General features: G+C 33.8%; 1 pseudogene; it reads right to left on the reverse strand.

Moving 5' to 3' along the window:
* Positions 1-20567, reverse strand: part of LOC149176057 (uncharacterized) — a 99958-nt pseudogene that overhangs the window by 18701 nt on the left and 60690 nt on the right.

The raw sequence follows: 20567 nt of genomic DNA on the forward strand, positions 1-20567 counted from the left end.
GGGAATAAAATTAGTTTTCACTCCAATATCTTTCCAAGTTTATTGGATTTAAAATGAACACAAATTTACAATTAATATTATTTATTTAATTAAAATATATAAAATATTTTATAATAAAATATTAATAATATATAATATTATAATAAAATATTAATAATAAAAAATTAAAAGGTATAAAAAATAATTTTAATTAATATCATTAACATTTTATTATATGTAGTTTATATTACAAAATTTAAATAATGTAGATTATTTTTCTTTGATATTAACATCGAATATGATATTATGGAGATCAACTCTGGTTGATATCGTTATTTTTCACAATGTAATAAATAACTTAAAAGACGCAATTTAAAATGTGTAATCAAACATCATTCTTCACATCATTTCATAATATTTAATTTACTGATTTTAATTTTAAATGTAATTTTTTAAATAATTTTTATATAATATTTTTAAAAATATATAATTAATTTTATAATCTTAATTTATTTAGTAATAATATATGTTATATAAATTAAAAAATATTTTTAATTTTATAAAATAATATGAAAATATATATTTATAATAATCTATAACTTACTTATATTTATATAGATTTATTTTAATCTAAATTTATGAAATATCAGTAAGGATACAAAAATTTATGATGTAATTTTTTCAGATATATATATATATATATATATATATATATATTACTCATATTGTCTATATTAAAATGTTATAAGCATTCTCTTTATATTAGAAGTAAAAAATATATATTCACATGATATGATTTCTCTCTATATATCCTCATATTGTTATTAATTATTTTTTAAATGTCACCCAACTCCATATTAAGAATTTAATGACTGAAGAATCTCTCTCACTTATTAAGTTACAAAGTACATATCAATGGAATAAGAAATGTCTCTCCTCTTTCTTTATATAGTTAGAAATATTTTACTCCAGATACATATTCAAATATTTAATTGATAATTCACATTGAATTTTTTTTTTTATTAATATATTTTAAATGTTACGGTATCAACTCCATATTAAAAAATAAATATATTATATATTTCTCTCACCATAAAAAGTGCAAATAAGTTTTTTTTTTTTTTTCATTATTTTTTCCTCTATATAAAATTAAATCACTTATTATGGATATTGAAATATTTATTTATGAATTGAAACTACAATATTTTTCAATTATTAATATATATTTTTAAATACTATATCTCTATAAATTATATTTCTCCTTCATACTAAACTATAATGAAAAAATACACATCTTAATTATATTGAAAAATATTATAAATTAAATTAAAACTTTTCTTTTTTATTTTTAATTTTTAATTTTTATTTTATATAAAATTAATATAAAATCAAAATCAAAATTACAATATTTTCATTTATAACCTTTTATTATTATGATATTTTAATTTACTAATTTTTTGTTTTTTAATATAATATTATATAATAAAACAACACACAACAAATACAATCATTTTTTTTATTATACTCATCAATAACAACTTATCCTCTATACATCTATCTAAAATATTAATCTTTAGTTTATCAATGAGTGAAATACAATTTCGAAATTCATCACACTTAATATAAAAGGTTTCAGTATTTAATGTGAAATTCATCACACTCAATATAAAAGGTTTAATGTATCACATTAGGGTTTAATATGTCAAATCAATGAAAGAGAACGTTAAAGAACTGGAAATCATCACATTGTGTTCATGCACAATAAACATTTACATTTCATTGTAAGTATTTAATGTATCACATTAGTGTTTAATGTGTCAAATTAATGAAAGAGAACATTAAAGCACATTTGAAATCACCAGATTGTGTTAACACTTACATTAGCACTTTCATTTCACGGTAAGTCTGTCAATTAATGAAACATAATTTTAAAGTTCAATATGATACATCAAATTAACGTGTCAAATTAGTGTTTAATGTAGAAAATAATGAGAAAGAATATTGAAGAAAATTAGAGATAATCACATTGTGTTGATGCATATTAGACATTCCAGATTTTATACATTGTATTCAAAAGCATCTTAATTTTGATAATTAAATTTATATAACACACTATCTTTGTAATATATCGAGAGCAGCAATTTATCAATTATATGGGAATATTGAACCAAAATATCAATGTTATATATATATATATATATATATAAAAGCTGCTTCACTTGTACTTCCACTAAGTTTCACTTGGTTACCTTTCGTAACGATGTAATAAAAATAGTACACCGAGACTCCATTGTTCCACATGAACTATCCTTCCCATATCCATTATATTTTAATGTAAGCTTGGCCATCTATATAAATGTGAATTCTCGACGATTACATCTTTACCTTCTCTTTTATCTTTTACTTTAGATAGTCAGTTACATGATATCCTTTCTCAGTAGGTTTGTGCCTAGACTATTATAATACTCTGGTGGTCACTTATTCTTTTTATATATATATATATATATATAATGGAATATATAATTATTTTTACAATCCTTCGTAATATTTAACACTTACATATTTATACGTTTTGTATTCTCAAACATGGATCATGTAAGTATATTAGGTTTTGACTTTTGGACTTTGGCATCAACATATACATTTATATACTCATTTTTATTATGAAGCATTGTTGCATGTTTACATAGGGTTTATAAATATTATGTTTTGAATTATGTCAATAGATGTTTCTTTGTGGGATTGGGGTGAGCAGGCACTATTCATGATCTGAAGATAAAAAATAGGCTCAAAAATTAAAGTGCTCGGAATCTCTCGAAATTGGCGTCAAGTCGTAGTGTTCATCATCTTGATTCTAACGATACTCAAATCATCTCAATCCGATGTCGTATGAAAAAGTTATGTTGTTTCGAAGTTTTGGCCAAACAACTAAAAACTCAAGAGTAGGGTTGACTACCCTGGTCACTCGATAGTCCCCACAACTAATATCATCAGCTCTGTGCAGGGAATTGTTGGGAGTGGACCAATCACATCTTGACACATGGCATGTTCATATGGGAGGCAATTGGTGTGTTTTGATTGGTTCGTGTAGTTGTGAGGTGGTCGAGTCAGAGGCTACCACGTGGCCCTATCGGAGGATGCCACATGGCCCTCTATGGTTGGTCAAAAAATTGTATATAGGCAAGAAAGCCTCAATGCGATTCGACCCCCAAACCTGTCGCTTAACAACTCCGCCCTCCACCATCGCACCACAGGTTGGTTCTTAACCCATATAGGCCATGGGTTATATTTGTATCCAATATATTTTGGTGTTTGGGAGGAGGGGCGAGGTGAATAGCCTTGACCCGAAGTTACATGTTGACGTATATGTCTACGTGTAGGAGAGAAGGGAGTTAGGCTAGGCACTTGGTCGTGGCCCCCAACCACATTAATCACCCATGTGCCCACGACAGAGCGCTTGGCAGAGAGGGTATGACTAGAAGTCCTGGCTCGTGGTCTTATCGACACCCATATATCCATGCAGAGGATGGTCAATGGTGGAGGCAAGTGTATAAGCCTGGTTTTTGGTGATAATGTTTTACCATAACCAATGTCGAGAAGGAAGGGAGCTTGTCCGGCAGGGTCAGGAGGTTGGCCCCAACCCCCGTCCACATGGGCACAATGTGACCATAGCCCGACAGAAAAGGAGCCAAAGTCGATGGGGGAAGACAATTTCCCTAACCCCTAACCTTATGTGCTCCACGTGACTCTAATTTTGTGCATAGGTATTATTGCCAAAATTAAATAGGCAACAAATTGCACCTTTATTTGGCAGAATCGTGTCGGTTGTAGGCGAAATTGTTTCTTGACAGATTGTGTAAAGGATGAATTTGTAGTATAGTTAGCAAGATTTATCAATTTGCAGGATAAATAGGAAATCTTGTCTTGGAGAAGCATATCTTGCTCAATTTTAAACCTTTTTGAGCTCAAGAAGAGCTTAGATGGGGTTTTTTGAGTGCCGTGGACTCAATGGCCACCTTAGTTTGTTGATTTGAGCACTTTATGATGAACTTTTTGCGGAATCAAGTCTTTTACTGCTAGAGGCAGAGTCAATTTTGAAACAGTTTGGAGGCACTTTTGAGCATGGAGAGAGCCTAGTTGGAGGTTTTACATCCTTCTAGTTTCATATGTAGTAGTTGTTAGTACTGTAGAGGAGCTCTTTTTAGTCTTTTCTCGATGTGTTAGTGAGAGAAGATTTTGTTAACTCTTTATTGTGTAGGATTTTCATGTTTATGCTTTTGATTTCTGATTGAATACATGGACATATTTTGTGAGAGTCATTTTTGTGTTGACATTTTCATGGCTTGTTGTATGGAGTCATATTTTGAGTGAGAATTCTTTGTAGGAAAAATAAGCTACTCTACTATAAACAAATTGTATGTACTCATTTGTTGCATAAATCAATATATTGATCTACTTATTGGAGCATGGCTGGAGATGTAGCCAAGGAGGAGTGAACTCCATCATCAAATGTCAATTTATTCTCTTCACATTTATCATCTTGATATGCATATGAATTCGTTTCTCTTTTAAATTCATGTGAAAAACTTAACCCCCATTCTTGAAGAGGGTGTGAAACTTGTTTATTTTTAAAGACCCATTTTGTAAACTTACAAAGTGTCGAAGGATGGTGAGTTTTTGATAGGAGGAGTGTTCCCTCCAATTTCATATCAAGTGGTATCAGAGCAAGTTCTAACCAAGTTGAAAGTATGGGAAAGAAATTGAAGTGTGAATGACTCCAAGAGTTGGAGGAGATTAATTTGTCTCTTCAAATGGAGAATGTTGAGCTGAGGAGATTGCTTGAAATTATAGAGGAGGAGAAGAGGAAAATCACTTACAATTGTTGCATGTACTAGATGAAAAAAGTGGTGAGAGTTCCATCCCGGAAGTAGCAAAGAAACCATCTAAGATGAAGTCAAATTTTGGACATGGTCCATACACAAGATATGGACTCTATGCTGGTAAAAGTGGTTGGATTAAGTCATCATCCACTTCTTCATCAACATCTAAAACAAAAAAGATGGATGACAGGTCAAAGGAGGTAATTAGCATTTCTAGTTCTACTCCTTCAGCTAATGTTGATAACACATCTTTTGCGGCCTTTGAAAAGCATACCTAAGGTATTGGTATGAATATTTTAACTCAGATGGGTTATGAGGGAAGAGTTCTTAGAGTCAATGGATAAGGTATCACTAATCCTACTGAGGTGAAGGAATGACCATGATATGAAGGATAGGGTTATGGTCATGGAGAAATTGGAGAGTGTTCTAAAATTTTTGAGGCAAATAAATCATCAAGTGATGATATATCACACCATCTTGGTTGTGTTGATGGAAACTTGTCTCTAGAGAGAGATGAATATTCGATGGGACATGTAAAGTCTAGTCCTCATATTCAAAGGCAAAACACAAAGGAAAGGTATAAGTGTCATGGGGATTTTAGAAATGTTGGTGATTTTGATTATTTGTGGGAAAAATTCCCTTCCACATTTTGTGATGCAACTTACCATTGTGTGGTTGATTATGAGAAAAGTAAGGTGATGGTTAAAATAATATTTCCTTGTTATGAATACTTCCTTGTAGATGGGCAAGCAAAAGCATTTTTGTACCCATTGTAGCATGAACGGCCACCATATTGAAAAGTGTTGGAAAATTCATCCAGAACTTCATCCCAAGAAGGACAAAGAGGTCATGCGATCCACTACAAGGAAAGCGATAGGTGGAAAAGTGAAAACTGATGTAGTTCCTGAAGCAACCTTCAAAGAAGAGACAGTGTAAAAAGAGAACCCATAAGCCTAGGATAGGAAAAGAATGGGAAAATTATTTTGTACAATTTGTTTGCTTTGTAAAATTGTAATTACTTGTTGTAAATTCTTGTTTGGGTAATTGTAAAGTGAAGTCATGTACAATCACTTATCTACAACAAGTGTGTTTTCTTTGACATGTTATGTTATTTTGGCTTGATGATGAGTCCATTTGTTTGAGGACTTTTGGGATGAGAATTTGTATTTCATCCAATATGTCTACAATTGTGTCAAGCACTCACTTATACAAGTGTTTCAAAATGAGGCTTGTTTGTGAATTTAATCTTTGATAAAGATTGTGCAAAAGATGACCATAATTAGGTGGAAAAAGCTAAGAATGTGATTGAACAAATGCAGCTGGTGCATCTAAGAGTAGAAGTGCAACTTGAGGAAGACAAAGCAAAGTACAAATCAATGCATGGAAAACATTGAGTTGCTTATGATTTCCAGGTGAGAAATCAAGTTTAGGTTCAACAAGGAAGAAATTCAAGGTGAAGTTTGTTTGAGCCAAAGAAAGACGGTTTTGGAGAGAATGTCTAGATTCCATCCATTGAAGTTTTAGTTCATGCATGTTTAGAATAATTCTGGGTTAATTTTTGGCAGGAAGATAAGGACTTAACACAGAGGCAAGGTGTAGTAACTTGATTGGAGCTAAAATACACCAATTAAAAAAAACAAAAAGGATTAAGATCAATAAATTTAGTGATATTTTTCCTCACTTATTTGCTAATACAGGATAAACTTTTGGAGGTCCAATAGTTCCTAGTGGGGAGGTATGATCCAGAGATAAAAAATAGACTAAAAAATGAAAGTCCTCGAAATCTCTTGAAACCAATGTCAAGTTGTAGTGTTCATCATCTTGATTCCAACGACACTTGAGTTTCCTCAATCCAATGTCGTACGAAGAAGTTATGACATTATGAATTTTTTGCCAAACAGGTAAAGAGTCAATATCAGGGCTGACGAGGATGCTGACTAGGTAGTGCATACAACTTACAATATCAACTGACTATACATGGTATGGGAGTGGACCTATCATGTCTTGACATGTGGCATGTTCGTAGGGTTGAAATTGGCGTGTTTTGATTAGTTTGTGTAGTTGTGAGGTGGCTAAATCAAAGGCTACCACATTGCCATATCAGAGGGCACCATGTGGCCCTCTATGATTGGTCAAAATTTTTATATATAGGCCCAAATGCCTCAGTGGGGTTTGACCCCCACATCTACCGCATAAAAGGTTTGTTGTCCACCATCACACCACATGTTGGTTCTTAACCCGTATAGACCACAGGTTATATTTGAATTCAATATAGTTTGCCATTTGAGAGGAGGGGCAGGGCAGCTAGCCCTGACACTAGGATACATGTTGATGCATATGTCCAAGCACAACATGGAAGGGAGTGGGGCTATGAACTTGGCCTTGGCCCTTGACCACATTAATTACCCATGTGCTCGTGACAAAGTGTTTAGCGGAGAGGGAGGGACTGTAAGTCTGGCCCCGTGGTCATGTCAACAACTATATGTCCATGTAGAGGAGCCTTAGCAATGAGGTTGGGCAAATAAGCTTGAATCCCAGTCACAATGTTTAAGTTAACCAATGGTGAGAAGGAAGGGAGCTGGTCTAGCAAGGGCGGGCAGTTGGCCTTAGAAAAAAAAATCTAATGTCAGCTAAGGCAGACAGTTGGCTCTAGCCCTCAACCTTTACACTCCATGTGACCCTAATTTGTGCATATGGGTTATTGGAGAAATTAAAGAGGCAAAAAATTGCACAATTTTCGGCGGGAATCGCGCCGGTCCTGAGTGAAATTATTGCTCGACAAACTATTTAAAGGGTGAATTTACAAGATAATTAGCATGATTTGTCAATTTACAGGATAGATAGCAGAGCTTGGCCTGAAGAAGCATATCTTGCTCAATCTTTAAGATTTTTGAGCTCAAGAATATCCTAGATGGGGGTTTATGACTATCCTAGACCCAATGGCAGCCTCATTTTGTTGATATGAGCACTTTATGATGGACTTTTTGCATAATCAAGTCTTTTCGTTTGAGAGGTAGAGTTAGTTTTGAAGCAGTTTGGAGGCATTTTTGAGCATGGAGAGAGCCAGGTTAGAGGTTTTCCAGCCTTCCAGTTTCATTTGTAGTAGTTGTTACTTGTGTAGAGTAGCTCTTTTCAGTATTTTCTCAGCGTTAATGAGAGAAGCCATTGTTAACTCTTCATTGTACAGGAGTTGCATGTTTATGCTTTTGATTTCTAATGGAGTACAAGGACATATTATGTGAGAGTCCTTTTTGTGTTGACATTTTCATGACTTGATGTAGGAAGTCATCTTTTGAGTGAGAATTATTTTTAGGAGAATGTTTCTTGTATGAGAAACAAGCCACTCTACTGTGAACAAATTGTATGTACTCGTTTGTTGCTAAAATCAATATATCGGTCTAGTTGTTGGAGCAGGCCCGAAGATGTAACCCAGGATGGGTGAACTCCCTCATCAAATGGTTTCTTCTTTTCTTAATGTTTATCATCTTGAGATGTATATTAATTTTCTTCTCTTCTAAATTCATGTGAAAAACTTAACTCCCAATATTTAAGATGGTGTGAAACTTGTTTATTTTTAAAGACCCATTTTGTTAACTTGTAAAGTGTCAAAGGACAGTCAGTTTTTGATAGAAGGAGTGTTCCCTCCATTTTCATATCATTTCACCCCTCCCAATAGGAGGCCTCCATTTTATTCCTTCCTCTAATTAGAAATTGGAACATGGTATGAATGATGTTTGTGCACGTTCGTCAATATGCCTGTCAATATCCACTAGATTCGTAGTGTGGTTTTTCTTGTTGTCTCACCATTTCTCTATGTTCTAATAATTTCTTATGAGGATTTCCATCGAGTGTGCTTGTAGTCATGAGAATTTAGCCTAGACGATTCGCTTATGGCTAGAAGAAATTAAAAAAATGTAAAGATAGCCAATGAAATATTCATCCACGAGTAGGGTTGATTGAATATTAAATTGTCTACACTACAGTGACATTTTCACTAGGGTTTCTATCTTTGCCTCATCTAAATGGCATGTCAAATAAAGGGTGAGATGAGGTGGAAATCCCTTGTTAATTTGAGACAATTAGTATCCCTCAGACTTAGCACCAAAGTTGAAAGAAGCCTATGTTATGTGGTTTATCCCCGAACCCTGGGACATGTTCCTTGAAGATAGTACGTGAAGGGAAAAAAATCCTAAAAGTACGTACGTGAAAATTCTTCAAATTCGAATTACCCTCTTGTGCACATGCCAAATCCAACAAGGAATTCACAAAATTGTCCATCTCTATTGGTTCGATATCAATGCTAAAAATATGTTCCCCGTAGCACTAGAAAATACCTTTTGAACTCATAATTGTTTTCTCAACATTCCAATCCCCTTCCCCCAACCATCCATACCCATGCCAACCTCCACCCCAACTAATCATCACTTTGCTAATTATATTTGTGTCCTAGTTCTCATTGCCCGCCTCAAAACCAACCTTTCTCTTAAACCATTATTTAATAACATCACAAGTAGATTCATTAATGGATTATACATAGAGAAAAACTACCAAACCTGTCATTCAAGACCTAAACAAAAGGCTTTCGCCTCTTCCATATGCCTCCTTTGTTTATATTTTTACTCTTTTTGTATTTAAGAGTTGTTAGGTTTGAATCCTTGTATTTTTTTTTTTTGTAAGATTGTAAAATAGACAGACTGAATGAGACAGTGAAAGAAAAATGCAAGATGATGGAATGGCTTCAACTCCAACTTCAACAAGAATGGGCCAAACAATTAGATGTGGAACATGAGAATGTGTGGTTGCATGACTAGGTTTGCATGCTTATTAACATGCTTAATGATGATGAGGGGTAATATGTGGGTACACCCCAAAGCTATGTTAAATGGAGATCATGTGTCTTATGCTTAATGTTATTTTCTTTTCATACATCAAGTTTATTTAGCTCTAAATATTCTCATCACAAGCAGGTGATACAGGATATAAGTTTTAGAGATGATAGTCATTGGATCACCATTAGTTCATCTATGGGAATTAGACATTTGTTTGTTATATCACCTTTCGTTGGGGTTGTTCCTACATACCCTTGAGGGAAAACGTATGGATGTAAGTAGGGTATCCTCCCATGTATGGAGTCCTATAATGTTTTGGTGGTCATGCTCTAGGCTACTAAGGGCCAATCATCAACCTCTTCCACCACCTTCACCTCCCATCGCTTTATTTATTGTGAGGAGGATAAATAATGGTAACATTTGTTAGTGGGGTACTATGAGTGGTGCTGTAGTTATTGAAATGGGAAGAACAAATTATTATGCAAGTGGTATTTCTATTGTTTTCCATAGTGGGGGTGGCCAGGGTGGCCAAACTATGCAATCCGATACTGGAAATTTCAATTCAAAAAATTAGCTACATGTTTTCTTTCCTTCTAGACATTTGGTAAAGTATTATTTCCATGTGTATAATGGAGTGGAAACTTCTTACTCTATTAATATTTCTCTTGGAATGGGTAGTGGCCCTTGTGAGCTGAGCCAAGAACAAGATTTGAGAGTTGTGGATGAAACACTTCAAAAGTGGGATGTTTGTCAAATTCCAAACATGACATAGAGAAGAGAACATTGATAATCTTGTGAACAAGGAACTATAAGTGGGAAGACATGAAAACATGCTTTGGGACGATATAGAAATGGAACTATTGTTCCTCATTCTACTGGTAGTGGAGGGACAAGAAAGGAAGGGAACAAATCTAAAGAGAAGTTCCACTAGTATCTTTCAAATGTTGAAGTGAAGATGTGTCAAGCAAGGATCCAAATATGGGAAAAATCACAAGTATGGTTGTAATATTGAACCCATATTTTACTTTTAATTTACAATTTGATTTAAATTTAAATTTTTCTGATGGAATCCCAAATGTATTTCCAATTTATGATTCCTAATGGTATGAACACAAAACATTCAAATAGATATGCATTTGGAGAAATTAATACATCATCTAGGGAAATTGAAGTTGAAAGAATTCCAACTAATATTTTTGAAGTGAGGACACAACATTTGGTGCATGTTTTGTATCACCTTCGATATTTTAAGGAAGTTCAAGAGGCAAGCTATATATTTTCAGTTGTATGAAAAAGAAATTTATGGTTTTTCAATGTTGAGGTTGTTCTTTGCATGTGTGATACACTTATTAATTGGGGGAAAACATCATATATTTTTCACATGCCACTTGTTATGTGTTCACAATCATAAAATGCTAAAACTAAACAAATTAAGTTTGTCTTTATTTCCCCTAGAAAGTAGAGGGGACATGCATTGGATTTGATTGTAGACAGAAAATATTCTAGGCATTTGGTAGAGTGCATTCCATTATATGTTGTTTGGTTAAATATTGCATTCCTATGTGGATGAAGGGGTGAAAAATATTTCATTACCAGGTTGAATTGTTTCATAAATACACCTAAAAATTGTTGAAGATGATTTGGAAGAAGAGAATGGTGACCACCTAGGAATAGAAAAATTACCAATGGCACGTGTATGGTTAATGGGATTTAGAGCAAGGGATTATTCCATCTTATTTTTTAACTTATTTACTGGTACAACTCATGCCTCTAATGCAATGAATGTTAGAATGTTTAACTAGGAAAACTATGGTTTAATATTTTGAAAGGAATGACTCATTTTATTGAAATGGTTAGTTTCAAGTTTAGATAATAGAAGATATGAAGTTGTTTTAAAAGAATCCAAAGAGTGGATTTTTAATCATATGTATCATAGGTTATGGAAATCATGTTGTACACAAATAATATTAACTTTGTTGCTTAGAGTAGTGCAACCATATAGCATTGTGATTATTCCCACCATAGATTTATCTTATATATTTCACGCAGAAATTTACATGAGTATTTGAATATTGCTTTATATCAAGCTAAATATGGATGTTATTTTACTAGAAACTAGAGATGGGAGATACTTACAAAACAAGAATGTAAAATTCCTTATACAATTTATCATTATACTCTTATTGGTTTGAAAATAGGTTGCACTAGGGTCAATGTTGAACATGCACATCTATTACATTTCTTGAGGCATGCGCCTAATAAAGCTTCTCATTATGTTGATCACTAAAATTTTGTGGATGAAATAGATATTGATACTGTTAAATATTAGGATCATATGTCAAATTTGATTCTATATAAATTGTTACATCAGGCCTATAGATATATAATGACTTTTATCATGGAAGAAGAAGATGAGAAGCAAAAGAAACTAGAAGCCAATGAACTAAAAGGGGAAGAACTTGATTTATACATTGCTAGAGTGTAATGACTTCAAGTTAGAGGTGACCACTTTTTGATGTAAAAGTTGATATCAATCAATCAATTAACCGTCTAGAGAGTGAAGCAAGTAACATCAGGGCCACATCTTTAGGTTCTAACTTGAATATTGTTAATGGTGAGCTTCAACAATTCTCCTGGCAACAAGTTCAGTGACTAATTGGATGCTCAATACTACTTCTCGGGAAGTTGATGTTCCTAGATTGGCACATACGAGTTTCGCATATACAATTCTACCAAGGAGGATTCAAGCCTATAAGAGGTGGCATATACTTTTGTATTTCAAGCAGTATCATGTGGATTTATTTTATATGGTTGGATGAATGAACATCAAGGACATGTCACTAGGTCCATTCTAGTAATTTATGAAGCACTAAGTTGTTAAGTTCGTGTAGTAAATTAATACCATACACTATATGGTTGCTTTTGATCCATCTAAAAGGTATCCATATTCTAAATAATATGTAGACTACTAATATAAGGGGATGCCATTCACCAAAGGGTGAAATTTCAAAAGCTCTATCTTTTACAAGAGTTGTCTTTTAATGTAAAAATATCTAGCATTTCTTCTAAGGGAGACAATAACATTCACGTGATCCCTAAGAAAAATCGTTGGACCAACAATACACTGTAGTGACCGTGATCATAGAGGAAGAAATTGTTCTATCAAAACATTCTATTGAATAAAACCACCTTTTGGGCAAATGAACTCTGATGCAAGTTGATTGAAGTGTTGAGGGCATTTGATTCCTTCAATGGACAATTTCTCTAAGATTTTGTATTACTAGATTCTAAATATCAATTTCTTCATATGAATATTTATGGAAGTGAATCTTCTCATTTTACTGAATGGATTCCCTTATTTATGTACCAATTTAACAAAAATTTAGCTTATATTACCTCTTTTGGAACATTGCTACTTGTTCTTTGTAAATGATATTTTTGATGTCAAAATTGTAACAAATGTTTAGTTTTACTATGAGTAGATTAACTTTGTGATTTGGTAATATGCTATGAATTTTTATATAATGTATTTTTCTATTGTCCATTTTATAAAACATTGGCTCAAATTTACTGCAATGCACCAACTGGTGCAACACATTGACTTTTTGTAATCCCATTTCATAAAACATTGGTTTAGCTTTACTACAATACATGAATTGGCTTATCACTTCAACTCTTTTGCAATCTAAACTGAGTTGCTTTAGTAAAGATGTTAGGTACATTATAAGATGAATCACAAAAGCTTAATCTTTTTGAAATTTGGTAATTTGACAAGTGTAGACATTCCAAGTGAAAATGAGAAAGTGGGTGCTTAATAAACATAAAAGTAGCATAAAATCACATTTGAGCATTGAACTTGATCATCTCAAAATCAAAATAAATATTTGTCAATTGTAGACCTTCCAAGTGAGATCTAGAACACAAGTGCTTAATAAATGAGGGTATAACTACATTTGAGCCTTAATTTTTTTCATCACAAAATCAAAATCCATAAAATCATATTTGCCCCAATGACCATCTCAACTACACAGTGACAAGGTTAGAAGTGCCACGTGAAGGAGATAGTGAAATTCAGTTGCATAGTCACCATCTTAGATGTGCCACGTGAAGGAGGTAGTGTAATCGATATCCATATTTCTAAAAAGTGCCATGTGATGCTTACCTCTGTCCTTGTGGGACATGCAACCAAGGACATGATGGTTGCAGTATTTTTTTTTTTTAATATTGTTTAGTGTCTGTGCTTAGATTGTTCGACTCAAAAGGACCTCTACTCCTGAAAGCAGGTGATTACATGAGCCTCAATTAATTTTTTGCTGACAGATTCTCATCTATTCCCCCACATTTCATGGTAAAGCATTGCATTGTAGCTAAGTTAATGTCGTCATATATTGACTGATATTTTACTAGGGGATACTTCATTTCACTTGACTTTTGGTATGTTAATTCATCCTTTAGCATCCTCTTGTCTTTGATATGGAGGTCGGCCATCCAATTTCACCAATGGTATTTTTTGTTGTTGAATATTGGTAATCTAGGTATGATCTACCCAGCTGGATTCTAATCCAAAATTATAATAATAATTAACATTTTTTCATCTCCCCTTTGTGGGAAGGGGCGAAGTAGTTGAAGATCCCAGAATGTATTTAGTAGTAATGATAGTCATAAGGATGAAAACTGAAGTTATGTCAGTAACCAGGGTGGGAAGAAAGATGGTTGTCCTTTCTCATGCCACAGTACAAACTATGTTTCCTCAAAGGGGCGTTAACAGGGTTTAATATGCAATCTACAGTTTGGACCTTAGCTGAGACTTAATCATAAGTATACCTCAATTCTTATTATATAGTCACTATAGCTAGGGAGGTAACACGTTAACTAAATAAGAAAGAATTGTTCGACCATCAAATAATGGTGTTAGGAATGAAAGAACGTTACCCAGATTCCATATGATGATGATAATGGACTGCCCAGTTTTGAAAAGACTGCCCATTAATATGAAGAAGCTAATACAATATAAGACGGTTAATTGGCCAAAGACACTCGTGGAAAATAATAATTTGAGAAGATGATACTATGAAAATACACCTTGCAAAATTATTCACAAAATGGTAAGTGCATTATTTATTTTACTCAATTTTTAGTTAATTTTATAATGGTTGTTACTTAATTTTATGGTGGTTAAATAAATATCTAATGTACACTTTTTTTTCTATAACGTTTTCATTAACTTCTGTTACACAAGGAATCTCGATGGATGTCAATGGGAGTTTAACCATAAGCTTCAAAGGAAGAGCATTAAAATATAAAATGTCTATGTCATCTTCAAAAAACCTTTTCAAAACTATTTTCAAATTTTTTTTATATTTTTTAAAATGTAAATTATTTATTAAATGCATTTTTAACTAAAAATTCCTTTTTGGTTACATCAAAAATAATTCTATTTTTTTTTTCATATATACAAATAACTAGATCAGTTAATAAATAGTTATTATTTATTTTGTGATATTCTAACTATGTTAATTACTAATATTTTTTATTTGTCCAATTATCTTAACAAAGTTGTTCATGACTATATTGACATTACTTGGGAAAATAAATATCTGACCCGGTAAGGGAGTCATTTAATGTACTACAATGGTTTTAGGGCATCCACGGTCCGTAAGTTTATGATTAAAATGAAGGAATTGGAGATATGAAAAAATGCTCGATATTTCCCATTGAAATAGTTTCAATCTACAAATTTATATAAAAGATTTAGCATTAATTAAAATGTTGCAAGTATATATGATGGATTGTACTTGGTTTTATCTTGGTTTGTTTTAATAGTGATAGACCTACCAACATTCAAGGGAGTCTCCCTGATATGAGATCCCAATTAGATCTCACACTATTTGGCATAGGAGCCCCATCCAGAATATGACCTGACTAGCATTTACTTAAAGATTTGCCTTGGATTTAGTTGTCAGCAAGAGAGAGAATCGCATATGTGTCTTTGAAAAGCAAGCAAGTGTGCTTGGTGAAATTTTGGTTGCAAGTGTATCAAGGTTGTTCTACTGCACATGGAGAGAAAAGTGAGCCTCTAAGAGGGAAGTAGTAGTACCACCTTAGCAGAGATGCACAAAAACAGGAAGGATTCATCTAACATTCAGTGAAATAGTCTACATAAATGCAACGATCATTACACTTACTACAACACATTCTCACTATGATAAGAAGTAAAATAACATAAATAGTTCAACTACTTTAGTACAGGTGAAAGCAAACATGAATCAGAAAAAATTACAGAACAATCTTACAAATATTCCTAATCCATGCATGAAAACATGTTGGCCATCAAGCTTCAAATATTAAGTAAAAGTCACAAGATACATGAATATAACTAAATTCACCTCCTCCAATATTGGAGCGTTGGAGCCACTACTTGCTCCCCAAAAGTACTAACTTTGTCTCTATGATGCCTTACAAGAGAAGCCAAGGTTAAACATAATTTTATTGTACGATGAGGAAATATATATAACTAATGAAGTGATCCTTCAACTCCCTTGTGACTCTTAAACTACCCTCATGATTGTTTGACTTCCCTATGAATTTTCAATTCTTACATGACTCTTCATATTCTATACATGTGCTTCATGTGCTTTGGAGTTCCACTTTACGATACATTTTCGAATAAGAATTTACATAATACACAACTAATGTGGCACATGATGACTCATGACATGACATGACATGAAATTGATGAAATGGACTACATGATGACATGGCGATGCCAAGCCATTATTTGTTGCATCTTTCTTTATCTCTTCTTGAAGATAGAACATGATATCCTCTGCCACCTCCATATGGCTTAGATATGAGGAGTCTTCAGTTTTATCTAGATCTTGAGTTATTGTCACAATATGATGTCCCTTTTCTTCCTATTGATTGATCAAATTGTACTTACAACTAGAGAGGTGTCTCCTAGCATGGCCTCCTTCTCCATGTCTTTCATCATTATCCTATCATAGCATGATAGAATACTTGCAACTGCAGTTCACTCATGAAAAGATGACATTGGTTGAATAAACACCTATTCTAAGATGCAACATGATGATCCATTGATTGAGCTAGAACTAGGAGGAAAGCTGAGAAAAAGGCTTCAGGATTATGTAGTTGCGCAGATCAAGTAGTCAATGGTGATGACTAAGCTTTGAGACTGCACAATTCACATTTTAGGCTGGACTGAGCTTGAAAATTGCACAGTTGAGGGATTCAAAAAGATAGATTGAGGGCTTGAGCATCGAGTTTTCCCACTGTATAGTTTTAGAAGGAAATGAGGTCAGGTGATTGCAAAATTGCACAGTTCAGGAGATCAAGGCTGAGGCGTGAGGATTGAGATTGTGCAATGTGTCGTTCAGGATTGGTTGGAGGGAAATATTACGTAGTTCTAGAGATTATGGATTGGGCTTAAGCACTAAGAGTTTGTAGTGCACAATTCTGGGAGGAATAGACTACACATTGCACAGTTGCAAGAGACAAGGTTGTTTCTTAAGGATTGAGACTACATAGTGTGTAGTCTATGAGGGTTGAATGAGGTTGAGTGGCTAGTTAGGGATTTTTCCTAGCTTTGACTAAGTGTTGGATCAGAGCAATGAGGCTTAAAAAAGCATTAATTGAACATGATCACTCACATATATTACTTGATGACACAAAAAGGAACACTCATAACACATGAACAACATACTTTTCCTCAATGTGACAACTTTGTGACAACCTACACCAAGTGCGACAACGAAGATACACTTTGAGACGACAGTGAAAAAACTTGTGTGACAATGCTTGAAACTTTGTAAATGAGTGTGATAGATGTTTTCTTGATAATAGAAACTCATTTACACAAGGATTAACACCTAAATCACACCAAAAGTAGGTTGTATATAATGTGTGACATTTAACATGCTAGAAAACGACACTTTGATCTTCTCACAAACTGGACCAAATCACTTAGAGAAAAAAATGCAATCGCTCTTAATATTTGCGATGACAATATGAAAAGACAAGTTAGGCTCTGAAATTTGGATGTAGGCCAAAATTTTGGAGGGTTTTATAGTAGCCACAACACTTGGCAACACACTGGTAGAATTCTAGCTTCTCTACCTTGGCTAATTCTTTCGTGCAAGGTCTAGTTCTTCAAGGAGTATTGATTCATCATGAAGATCACTCTAGTTTACCCACTCACCCCATGCATAAACATAGTTCCCTTTGTCCTTTCTAAGTTGGACACAAACATACAGCCAACCATATCACAATGTTTTGAATTGGGAAAAGGTTAATCAAGTTCGTGAGTTGTAGGCATTCAAAGTATATTTTTTCATCTCTAGCATTACTTTGCTACCATCTAGCCTGGACAGTACTTCAGTGGAGTGAATTCATGGACAAAAACAATGATCCACTGGCTGTAGAAATTCCTTGTAAATTCAAACTGGAAATTGTAATATTCTAAAACAATTGACTTGTATCTACTCCACTCATTAGTGGAAACAATAATTGGTCGATGAAAACACAAAGAATATAAGAGAAATAATTTAATCACACATAACACAATGATTTTCTAAGGAAATACACAACTAAAAACCCTTGATATTTGTATATTGCATTAATAAAAAAAGACGAGAAGATTACAATTCTTTGCTCAAGCCTGAGCAACCTCTGCACTATCTCTATTTGTCTCATTGCTTCCTAGGCTGACTTTAGCCAACACTTAGCCAATTTCCTAGCTTTCCAAGCTCCTACTTCCTTGCGCTGACTCTAGCCAACACTTAGCCAATTTCCTAGCTTTCCAAGCTCCTACTTCCTTGTGCTCACAAAATCCATGCACAAAATTGTGCTTCTTATTGATTGGTCTCACCAACTTCTGCTCACAAAAACAATGATTAAACTTGTGCCTTCATTCCTCCTTTTAAAGGAAATTCAAATGGTTAAAATTAGTGAGTTTTCTAATTAAGGAATGATTTCTTTTAGGCCTTCTTCTAATTGCATGCACCATATATTTAATTTAGATGATTTTACAACTAATATTACACTATCCCTAAACTCCAATATCAACTGGGTAACTCTCAGATATGACATGCATAAGTTCTTTATGAGTGAATCTTCATTTTACTAATTGATCACTGCAGAAAGCACCGCACCACACTTCAGGCAACACCACAGTGTTCAACAAGCAATACCCCAATACTGCAGGTTGTACCCCACTACTGCAAGATACACCCCACTATTACAGGTTACACCCCACTACTGGACCTCCCACTAATTCCTCCATTAGTTGGATCTAGTTTAACTGACTTTAACTCAGTTATACTGAATTAAATAATTAGAACTCAAATAGACTCAACTAGTGATCCTAATTGTAGGAGACACTCTACATGAATCTAATTAGACCCTCAACTCGAACTAACTGAGCCAACTAAGTCAAATTAACTTAGTTAACTATTACAAGTTGTCATGAGATGTGGAATTACAATTTAACTCCCAATTTAATTCAAGGACAAATCAAATTAGGATTTTTCTTGCTGCTAATTTTAAAATTTCTTCTTGATATTTTCAACACTCACTCTCAACAAGAAAGGAATTCAACTCTATCCTAATCTGGTACCTTTGGAATTTTCTACATGCAACACTTGTCATTGTTGTTGTTGCTACTGCAACATCTGCAACTAAAAAGAATCCAAACAAAATAAACTGAATCAATCGTGTTTGCAACTGTTTACTGGGAAAATTGTATTGTTGTTGACTCTGCTACTGAGCATCATGCTCTGCTATCAATGCTGCTCTTCACTACTTATTATGTGGCTAACATTGATCCTCCTACTACTAAATATTGTGGCCTCCCATAGCAAGGTAATGATCCATGAGACAAACACACCTCAATGGACCTTACCCAAATTTCTAGAACTCTTGGGATTATTGTTTCACATCACCCCACCTCACACCAAGATGTATGGCTGCATGTGCTCCCTTTTCTCACTTGGCTTGAAATTTCCCCTTACTGGAGGTCTTTGCTTCAGTGGATGTTTTCATTCGGCCTCCTCTCTACTTCTCCAATTGTCGCTTCTCCACAACTTGTTGAGGCTGCTTCTGAGGTTGCATGTTGAGAGGTAATTCATGCTCCCTCTCACCCACCAAGTCTCTAGTCTCTTCCTTTATCTGCAAGGATTTTCATGCATGAGCTAAATATGATCTACTCATATTGTTGTTGCTACTACTTTGTTGCTTCTTCCACACTGCTACTACAACTACTGCAAAAATGAGTTTGATCTCCCCAGATCCTAAACTACTAGATTCCATAGGGTTGCTCCCTCTGAGTCTCGATCTCCCTATGGGAAATATCTTTGCTCCTCAATCTACTAATATCAATGATCATAGCTCCTTTTGTGTCGCTAAACAATGGATCATTGATATTCCCACTAACAATCTTCTTTCTCCATTAATAAGTTTGCACATAGGGTCTTTTGGATCTGCCATGAACTAGAGCTCCATCAATCTGCAAGGACAACTTCAAATTCTTCTCTTCTATTATGATTTTAGCTTTGATACCATGTAGGAATTTTTGAAAATCTAGCTCTGATACCATGTAGGAATTTCTACAAATCTAGCTCTGATACCATGTAGAAATTCCTTGTAGATTCAAACTAAAAATTGTAATATGCTAAAACAATTGACTTGTATCTACTCTAGTCATCAGTGGAAACAACAATTGATCGATGAAAACATGAAGTATATAAGAGAAAGAATTCAATCACACATAACACAATGATTTCCTCGGGAAAGCCACAACTAAAAACCCCTACTATCTGTATATTACATTAGTCAGAAAATATGAGAATATTACAATGTTTTTCTC

This window comes from Pinus tabuliformis, chromosome 4_1, assembly GCF_031772625.1.
Source record: "Pinus tabuliformis cultivar Carrire ecotype Pingquan chromosome 4_1, CPIR1, whole genome shotgun sequence".
NCBI lineage: Eukaryota > Viridiplantae > Streptophyta > Pinopsida > Pinales > Pinaceae > Pinus > Pinus tabuliformis.